The sequence below is a fragment of the Rutilus rutilus genome (assembly GCF_951802725.1).
Source record: "Rutilus rutilus genome assembly, chromosome: 15".
NCBI classification, from domain to species: Eukaryota; Metazoa; Chordata; class Actinopteri; order Cypriniformes; family Leuciscidae; genus Rutilus; species Rutilus rutilus.
In genome coordinates this window covers 5,079,597-5,089,927 of record NC_140220.1, presented here as the reverse complement: position 1 = coordinate 5,089,927, position 10,331 = coordinate 5,079,597, and the positions used below count along the sequence as shown (strand labels likewise).

The window sequence follows — 10,331 nt, the reverse complement described above, 5'->3', positions numbered from 1 at the left end:
ACCATGCAGTGGAAAAGCGCCATAATGAAACCTGTCAAGAACACATCCGGCTCTTATTTCATTTCAAAATCAAAAGACAGAAACAAGAAGTTGCATGTTGAAGGAAATTCAAGACTTTTTTAGGAGCGTTAAGACTTTTTGAGAATTAAGCACACATACCTCCCACACCCGATTCACATGACAATAAAATATGCATTTCTATAAATATTTACATATTCCAAGATGTACAACATCCGGAATCATTTCAATAATGGGATATATGAGGGTAATGTGCTTAATTATGATGAAATAAATGCCACAATGGCAAAAATATCTTACATTTTTATTTATTTTGTGATTTTATTTAAACATTTTTAACTTCCTTTAGTGTTTAATGTTGCTGTTTGAGCAATAAAACGGTCTGCAAAGTTAAGTTACAGAGCCCTAAGTTTCCACACTGTTTCTGAACTCCCTGAAACTCCTCAGCTGTAGTCCTGAGTTTGCTTCCGGGAATGAACACATCACAATATTCCTCATTTAAATAATTCCCAATCCCGATTCCCGACCAAGGCATACGCTACATAAAGGGGGTTGAGTTAGTTAGTAGTGTGTGGAAACTCGGTTATGATAAGGGGCGGGACATTTCCCAAACACGGTGGAAGCGCTCGACCAATCACAACACACTGGTCCAGCCGACCAATCAGAGCACATCGTGCCTTCGGAAGGAGGAGCTTCATCGAGACAGGAACTACACAGAGCGTCACTGACAGAATGGGAAGAGCAACAATGTCAAATATGTGATGTTTGAACATTCAAGCATGAAAGCCTTTTCAAGTAGACTCAAAAAAGACTGATTTATAATGCCCTGGAGAAAAATGTATGAACTACAAATTATCCAAATGTATAAACCAGCATCATCGTAAAAAAATAAACTGGTTTAAATCAAGGCCAACATTCTTGAGTTCTGACGAGGTGCATCTGGATTAAACCTACACTGATTCAGAACTCAACCTAGTAACATGCCCTGTACTTTCAGTTTCAGAAGTGTGTTAAAGGTTCAAGATCTCATGTCACGAGCAATATATGAACACACCTTTTAGGGTCTGCTGGTTCATATGATTATTTTCTGACATCCTAATTCTGGAGGAGGCCATCGGTCTGTCTGAATGCCACTGTGGATGTGGACATGCCTGTGTGTGTGGGTGTGTGTGTGTGTGGAGCAGGTAGGCAGAACATCCGATGAGGGGGACAAACATTCCATAGATTCCAGATCTCAAACCTCTGTGTGTGTGTGTGTGTGAGCCACTCAGGTCACATGAATAAATGGATTTCAAACACTTTGTTTTAAGAAACCAAAGAGCAGCAGGGGCCCCTTTCACTTACACACACACACACACACACACACACACACACACACACACACACACACACACACACACACTCCTACAAAAGTACAGCCTGGCATGAAGATACTCTCATGGTTATTTTTGCCTTGGTGACAACTTGACGACTCTCTGGTCTGGTATGAACACGCACACAAATATGATCTCTCAAACTCTGTCCACATAATCCTTACCAGTTATCACATCAGTATCAGCTCTATTTACTTTATCGTGTGTCCAATTTAAGAAAAAGAAGGAAAAAACAACAACACTGTCTGTGCTCATAATCTTTCATTAAATGAATTGACTCGCTCTGCCTTAAAATAATCTCTCTACAGCACAATAAGTTACAGCCCCTTACAAAAAGTACCATGGTTTTTAGGACACAGCCATAATGGTAGTAGCCTAGCCTAAAAACATGAACACTGTACCATGGTAACACCAGAGTACTTTTCAATAAGGGCCTTTAATGTTAAAAACTTGCTTATTAGCAAAGTGGTTACAAAAAGTACATTCTACTATGGTACTGAATGAGCATACAACATCACTTACAAAAAAGTACCAAAGTAGCCTATATCGTTTTTTTCATGGACATTGCACCATGGTATTTTTGGAAACACATTGGAATAGCACCATGTAAATAAATACCATGGTATGTGAATTTCAGTACCATAGTATGAAGACTATGGTTTTACCATCTGATTCAGTCACTATAATGTGGTACTACAACAGTAGGGTTTCTTTTTCTTTTTCTAAAACATTGTAGCCTACTTCAAATACCATGGTATTTTTGTCAGTGACTTTTATTGCCGTGTTTGAGTTTCTCTTTCTGACTTCCTACACAATGACAACGGAAACACAACACAACATGCACGTACCAACTGAAAAAAATCTTCCATATACACACAAATACAAACGAAGAGCCGAAATCTCTCATATGAAACTGATGTTGAGCAAGAAGTTACAGAGTTTCGGGATGTTTCGCGTTTGTTGTTTTCGTTTAACGTTGTTTTCGGTTTCATGCGCAGGAACAGATTTGCTCAATCAATCTACATGTAAACAAACCCCCCAAAAATCCACATATGTATATTATGTCGTAATTAACAATTACAATGACTTTACGTCTTTAAGTAAGAGGAATGAAGAGATGAAAGCGAGCAGCCATGTTGTCAAACATTAATGTTCACCTCATTCACCGCTCAAGAGTTTCTTTCATGCAGACGCGAGTACGTTTTTATAGTTTATACTGCTATATTATCATTTATTACGGTATATTACCGTGTATAGTTGTAGGTTTTGGTTTGTAGTTGTGTGTTTAATGAAGGTTTACTGAAGTGTAGAGCAGAAGTTCGGTTTTGACTCACCGGAGCGAATTTCCGCCGCTCTTATCCCGTTCAAAGCCTCCAACATCAGCCTCTCATCTCAGTCTCTGGTTTCTCGTTAAATTCTCATTGTATCAGATGATTCACTTCTGTTGAGTCACGATTCATTCACGAGATCTCCGGTGTACAGGCAGAACGACTCTGTGTGTGATAGCCATACTGAAGAAACTCAAGCCTCAATGAGCCTCTCTCTCTCTCTCTCTCTCTCTCTCTCTCTCTGAATTTCATTTCAATTACTATGTCTCTCTCTCTCTCTCTCTCTCTCTCTGAATTTCATTTCAATTACTATCTATCTATCTATCTATCTATCTATCTATCTATCTATCTATCTATCTATCTATCTATCTATCTATCTATCTATCTATCTATCTATCTATCTATCATCAATACAGTGAATATTGAAATATTTGAATTATTACATTATTTTAGTAAAAAAATATTATTTATATTAATTATATTTATTTTTTATATATTGTAAATACAAATGTTATATATCTAAATTATATTATATATAATATTTATAATAAAACAAATATTTAAAAATTTAATAATAATACTATATATCTATCTATACATCATCTATCTATCAATACATTGTGAACATTGTTATATTTTAATTATTATTAAAATATTTTTAGTAAAAAAATATATTTTAATTGTATTACTTTTTTATTTTTTAAATATTGTCAATATAAATGTTATATATATATATTTGATAATGAATAAGCAATTATATTGCTAAAATATTCTATATTTGTGGTGGAGCTATTGACATTTGAGAGCTATGGCAGATATTAATTAATAAAATGCTATGCTAATAATGTAATGTAATAATGGTAATAATGGTATGCCTTGGAATAATGTAAACCAGTCATTGCTTTTATAGTGTTTTTTGGTCTTGGCGGTGTAAATCATGCATGCTGCGTCAGGACTTGTTGCCTCTCAGAAAAAAAGGTACAAAAGCTGTCACTGGGACAGTACCCTTCAAAAGGGTTCTAAAATGTACCATTTAGGCACTAATATGTACACATTTGGTACCAATATGTACCTTTGAGGGACTTATATGCACTCTTTAGGTACAAAGGTGTACCTTTTGAAAAGGTACCGCCACAGTGACAGCTTTTGTACCTTTTTTCTGAGAGTGTAGCATCTCCTTTCGTGTTTCACTGGAGAACGAAATACAGGGTTGGACCAACATGAGTGTATTTTTGTGTATAACTCTTCTTCTACGTTTGTAATGCATGATGTCAGAGCGCACCCACCCGTGAGATAGGTTTAGATTCAAGGGTCAGACTAATGACTGAGATGACAGAGATCTGCATGTTTACCAAGCTTATATCTGATCTCAATGAGCCGAAACAATCATAATTATTGCTGGGTAAACATCCGTACTGACTGAGTTCAGAAGATGTTCTGTCTCATTTTTGTGTGTTACTGTTTACAGACCATGTTTGCAATGAAACATCTTCAGTATAAAATCAAATCTTTGGGATCTTTGCCCAAATAGCCACAGATCAAACACAAATGTAGAATAATGGCGAGTAATTCATGTTATTTACTGATGTTGCTGTTAAAACAAAAATATACAAAGAGTATTTATTTATTTGTTTGTTTCTTTATAGCAATTGCCAGAGCTGTGAAAAATATATTATGGCAGTCAAATCGATTATCTAACATTATAATTATATATGTGTGTATTTATATTATTATATTTATGTGTATGTGTGTGTGTGCGTGCGTGTCTGTATATATAGTATACACACTGTACACACACACATATATTATATAAACACAAACTTTTGTGCAGATGCGACTAATTGCGATATATATATGGAATATATAAAAGTGACCACCAGGTACTTTTGAGTTTCTTGACCAAATCATCATTGTTATAAGATGAGTCTAACTCTTTTTTGATGTTTTGTTTTGTTTTTGCTTTTTGCCAATGCCAATGAAGAAAATGAATGAGAAATACCAAAGCGGCTCACAAAGTGGGCAGTCAGTGTTCACTCAATTAGCCACACCCCTTATAATTAGCCACACCCACCAGCATTAGCAACATGCTCAAGGATAGGCCACACCCCTAATGTACATCAGTGACTGAAACCTGACCTGTGAAAAAGCCTGTAGTGCCATTCATCCATGAAGAACATTCTTCTGTTACACGATATCACTTTTGAACACGGGTCATTAATCACAGTCCTTCTCTTTTTTTGTGTGTCTTCCTGCTGTTGTGTCTCGCGCTATCTCTTCCTATCTCTCTCTATTGTGAATCATTGTCACAGTAAATTAGCTGCAACATCTGTATTTTGACCAGAAAATGCATCAGCACATCTACAACTACATCCGTCCCTCAGGGCTAACAAGATTTCTGCAAAAGAAAACATTGTCATTATTTAAAAGATATTTTCATGTTTGTAGATTGTAGGTTGTGTAACGTCCCCAGATGAATTACAGCTGATGAGCAGCGAGTTTATTTCTGTGTGTCGGGTGACATCCTAGAAGGGCAGGATCCCTGTGTTAAACCCGTGTAGAATGTGATCGTGTGGATGGAGATAAACACAGATTCCCTTCAAGCTCTCGCACCACACAGATGAGTTGAACATTAACTGTGTCGCAGCCCATAAACTGGTGCTTTCCAAGGGTTTGGCACAATAAAAACTTTTACATTTAAGAAATTCTGCAGACACTCTGGTGCAGAACAGGCTTTAGCTTCACAAACGAAATCTGGTTGGAGAAGAAGTGCAAATACAGTACAGTAATACATCAGTGTTACTGTATACTGTATTATTGTACTACTGCAAACAAATAAAAAGCCAACACAAGCATGCTAAGAATGATGAGAACAAATTTGAAATTACATTAGAGTATTGTACTGATTGTGGCCCTAGATTTTAAAAGAAGCTGAAATATGTTCAGTTGGCCTTTATTTGATTTCTGAAAAAAAGACAGACATGATCTGGCTTTGGAGATGTATCAACAGCAAAATATTTAAATTAGCTTGTTGTTGGTTAGAACTTTACTTAGCCTAATAGTTTCTTCATGTTTAATGGAAAAAGTTTGAACTGGCCCTTAACACTCAAATTGAAATGCAAAAATTGTAATTAAAATTTATAATATAAGGTTTCAAAACCAGAAGCTGCACAATGTTGTGGCATCATTGGTTCTTGCTGTGGCACGATGACCGTTCCAATATGGCGGGCGCGCCGACGAGTCTGGAGCATAGACTGGTCTGGAGTGGCGGAATGTGGCATTTTTAGTCATTTTGGTCACTTTGATGACCAGCTAACGAACCAGGTAGGCCATGTTGGAAGGCCAGCTTAAACCAACTAAGACCCGTAAAAAAACTTAGGCTTTTTAACAACAAAGGAGATAAACAAAAGTAATAAACAGCAAAAATAATAAAAGTCTAAACAGACTCGTTTCTGAGTTGTGCAGTGTTCACTGAAGGTCAGTCATGTCATGTTTGAATGTTGTTGTGCCGCCATCTAGCGGTCAGAAGCGGTGCCAGCACTTTATTAATGGGTCAGTCAGGCTGTTTTTGTTTTGTTTTGTTTCATTCGTCGTTTATAGAGTTCACAGGCGACTCATTTCATCCCCAATATATAGTGATATTTCTCTATAAGAGAAAACCAAAAAACCACCTGTAGGAATTGAATGAAACCTTTCTTTGACTAAAAACAAAACAAAAACAGGCGAGATTCTCTTCACGAACATCAGTCGGAGTGTTTTATCCAGCAGAGGGCGCTGACAGTGAGGTGATTTTCAGTAAACTGGAAAATGCAGAATCATAAATAACTGTCAAATTAATATCGGCTTCTTTAAAATAAAAAAATTAAAAAAAGTCTAAAATGCCAATAAAACGGTTTAACTAGGACGCATTTAAATCATAAAAATCTTTAAGAATCATTAATCACTCATTTGTGTGAGCGTGTTGTGTGTGTGTATCCTGGTAAACCCCACTTTATGGGGATAAAATGTAAAAATGGGGACATTTTTGGTCCCCATGAGGAAAACAGCTTATAAATCATAGCCTACTTAAGGGATGTTTTTTTGTGTGTGTGAAAAAAAATGCTGAACGTTTTCTGTAATGGGTAGGGTTAGGGTTAGAGGATAGAATATACAGTTTGTACAGTATAAAAATAATTCCCAGACAGAAACACAGTGTCGGCCCAAATCCGGTGCGCATTGAATCCACATGTAGGCCTACCAGATGTGGCCCGGACACTGTGTTTCTGTCTGGGTTGTGTCTGTAAAGTCCCCATAAAACACGACAACACATCGTGTGTGTGTGTGTGAGAGAGAGAGAGAGAGAGAGAGAGAGAGAGAGAGAGAGAGAGAAGAGAGAGAGAGAGAGAGAGAGAGAGAGAGAGAGAGAGAGAGAGAGATGGGGAGTGGGGGGGTGGGGGGTATTGTTGCATGAAGAAAATGTCCAATGACCAAAAAAAGAGGTTGTCATGGAAACAGCGATGGATTTCTGGCCCATTCCCATAGTGAGCACCCGATCCTCTTGGTTTTCCAGTCTCTCTCCCAGTCTCAGTCATGGTAAGTTTTATTATTATAATTTTATTTCATTATGGTCGCCTACATGATGAGCACAATAGCCCTCAACAGGGCTTGAAATGTGAAACTGACCTTTTTCGTTTAGTTCAGGTCTCCATCATCATCATCAGAAAACCCCTCCTTTCTCAAAGAGTCCAGTGGATCATGAACCTGAGCTGCAGGAGTGTTTAGTGAGCAGTCCTTCAGCCGGTGAAGTGACACCAATGAAAGGGAAATGACCCGCATGTAGGTTAAACAGAACTTGACACCAGCTCACCACACGCGACCTCCCGTTAACCGGAACGGCACGTGCGTTAATTATTCAGAGAAGGAGATAAACTGCATCAGCAGCCCTTACTGTAAACCTCCATCCAGACTGTGTGTGTGTGTGTGAGAGAGAGAGAGAGAGAGAGAGAGAGATTGTCTTACTTGTGTCCTCAATGACTCCATCTGACATTTAAAATGCTTACACACTTACACTAGGCCTACTGGTTAAAAGTTTGGGGTCAGTAAGATTTGTTTTGAAAGATGAAACTTTTATTCATCAATTACGCATTTAAGTAATAAAAGTGACAGTAAAGACATTTAGGCTATAATCTTGCAAAAGATTTAATAAATGCTGTTCTTTTGGACTTTATTAATCAAAGAATTTTGAAAAAAGCTTCACGGTTTCCACAAAAATATTTTCAACATCGATGATATGATTTCTGCAAGTGATGCAAATCATCATGATTTCTGAAGGATCATGTGACTAAAGACAGGAGTAATGATGCAGGAATAAATTACATTTTAAAATGTATTCAAATAGAAAACAGTTATTTCAAATTGTAATATTTCACAATATTACGGTTTTACTGTGTTTTTGAACAAAGCCTTAGTGAACATGACTAGTGAGACTCCTGTAAAAAAACATTAAAAAAATCTTACAAACCCCAAACGTTTGAATGTGTATTCAGACACACACACACATTTGTTTTTCCATCACCATGAGACTTTCCATTGACTTCTTGTTTTTATACTATCGGCTACGGGTTTGGAATGGCACAAATAAATGATGACAAAATGTTCATTTTTGGGTGAGATCCCTTTAAGTCTACATCAGATTTATGCATTATGCCAATTCTAGAGAAACGTTTACAAACACAGTCATCTTTTGCCAGAGAACTGTTTTTTTAATTCCATCCAGTGAGAGCAGCTCCATGAGCCGATAACACACAGATCATCATCTGACACACATAAACACGCAGATCTCCTGTACATAACCAAACTCCACATTTGTTCATAATTACAGGAGAGGGGCGTCCGGCTGGAGAACATGGCTGCTGCTTTGAGTCAAGTAAAATCAAGTAAGCAAGGCATGTGTGTGTGTATGAGTGTTTTTGTCTTGTAGGTCTATGGCGTCTCATTGCTTTAAGTTAGTGCAGTGGTTTAAAGGTCTAAGCAAAGGCCAGCTCTTATAGTACATGCTCAGCTCGCTAGAGCTTGTTGTAGAGCCAGGGTTCCCACAACTTTTAACCAATGAATTGCCATTATTTTTATAATAATAAAGAATTCAGATTTTTACACACACATACATACATACATATATATACAGACACTCACCGGCCACTTTATTATGTACACCAGTTTAACTGCTCATTAACACAAATATCTAATCAGCCAATCACATGGCAGCAACTCAATGCATTTAGGCATGTAGACATGATCAAGACGATCTGCTGGAGTTCAAACTGAGCATCAGAATGAGGAAGAAAGGTGAGTTTGAACGTGGCATGGTTGTTGGTGCCAGACAGGCTGGTCTGAGTATTTCAGAAACTGCTGATCTACTGTGATTTTTCACATACAACCATCTCTAGGGTTTACAGAGAATGATCCAAAAAAGAGGAAATATCCTGTGAGCAGAAGTTCTGTGGGAGAAAATTACGAACCTTGAAGCAGAAGAGCATCTCTGAAACACACAACACGTCAAATCTTGAAGCAGAAGAGCATCTCTGAACACACAACACTTCAAACCTTGAAGCAGAAGAGCATCTCTGAACACACAACACTTCAAACCTTGAAGCAGAAGAGCATCTCTGAACACACAACACTTCAAACCTTGAAGCAGAAGAGCATCTCTGAACACACAACACGTCAAATCTTGAAGCAGAAGAGCATCTCTGAACACACAACACGTCAAACCTTGAAGCAGAAGAGCATCTCTGAACACACACTTCAAACCTTGAAGCAGAAGAGCATCTCTGAACACACACTTCAAACCTTGAAGCAGAAGAGCATCTCTGAACACACAACATGTCAAATCTTGAAGCAGAAGAGCATCTCTGAACACACAACACGTCAAACCTTGAAGCAGAAGAGCATCTCTGAACACACAACACTTCAAACCTTGAAGCAGAAGAGCATCTCTGAACACACACTTCAAACCTTGAAGCAGAAGAGCTACATCAGCAGAAGAAACACACTGGTTACAGTCCTGTCAGCTCAACAAAACTGGACAATAGAAGATTGGAAAAACGTTGCCTGGTCTGATGAGTCTCGATTTCTGCTGTGACATTCAGATCGAAGGGTCATAATTTGGTGTAAACAACATGAAAGCATGGATCCATCCTGCCTCGTATCAGCGGTTCAGGCTGCTGGTGTAATGGCCTTACCTGAGTGTTGTTGCTGACCATGTTCACCCCTTTATGACCACAGATCTTCTGATGGCCAGTTCCAGCAGGATAGTGCGCCCTGTCACAAAGCTCAAATCAATGGTTTCTTGAACATGACAATGAGTTCACTTCACTAAACTCAAACGGCCTCCAGTCACCAGATCTCAATCCAATTGAGAATCTTTGGGATGTGGAGGAACGGGAGACTTGCATGGATGTGCAGATGATAAATCTGCAGCAACTGTGTGATGCTCTCATGACAATATGGAGCAAAATCTCTGAAGAATGTTTCCAGCACCTTGTTGAATCTGTGTCACGAAGAATTAAGGCAGTTCTGAAGGCAAAAGGGGTCCAACCCGGTACTAGCAAGGTGTACCTAATAAAGTGGCCGGTGA

The 10,331-nt window shown here is 38.1% G+C and overlaps 1 protein-coding gene across 3 annotated transcripts in view; it reads right to left on the bottom strand.

Moving 5' to 3' along the window:
* Positions 1–2,945, bottom strand: part of dtnba (dystrobrevin, beta a) — a 32,144-nt gene extending 29,199 nt beyond the window's left edge. Inside the window, exon 1 of one of the 3 annotated variants that reach the window (XM_084431849.1) lies at positions 2,726–2,945. The gene's annotated coding sequence lies outside the window, so the exon portion shown is untranslated. The remainder of the gene's footprint in view (positions 1–2,725) is intronic. The other 2 variants (XM_084431848.1, XM_084431850.1) reach the window with 2 other exon arrangements.
* Positions 2,946–10,331: the final 7,386 nt, after the last annotated feature.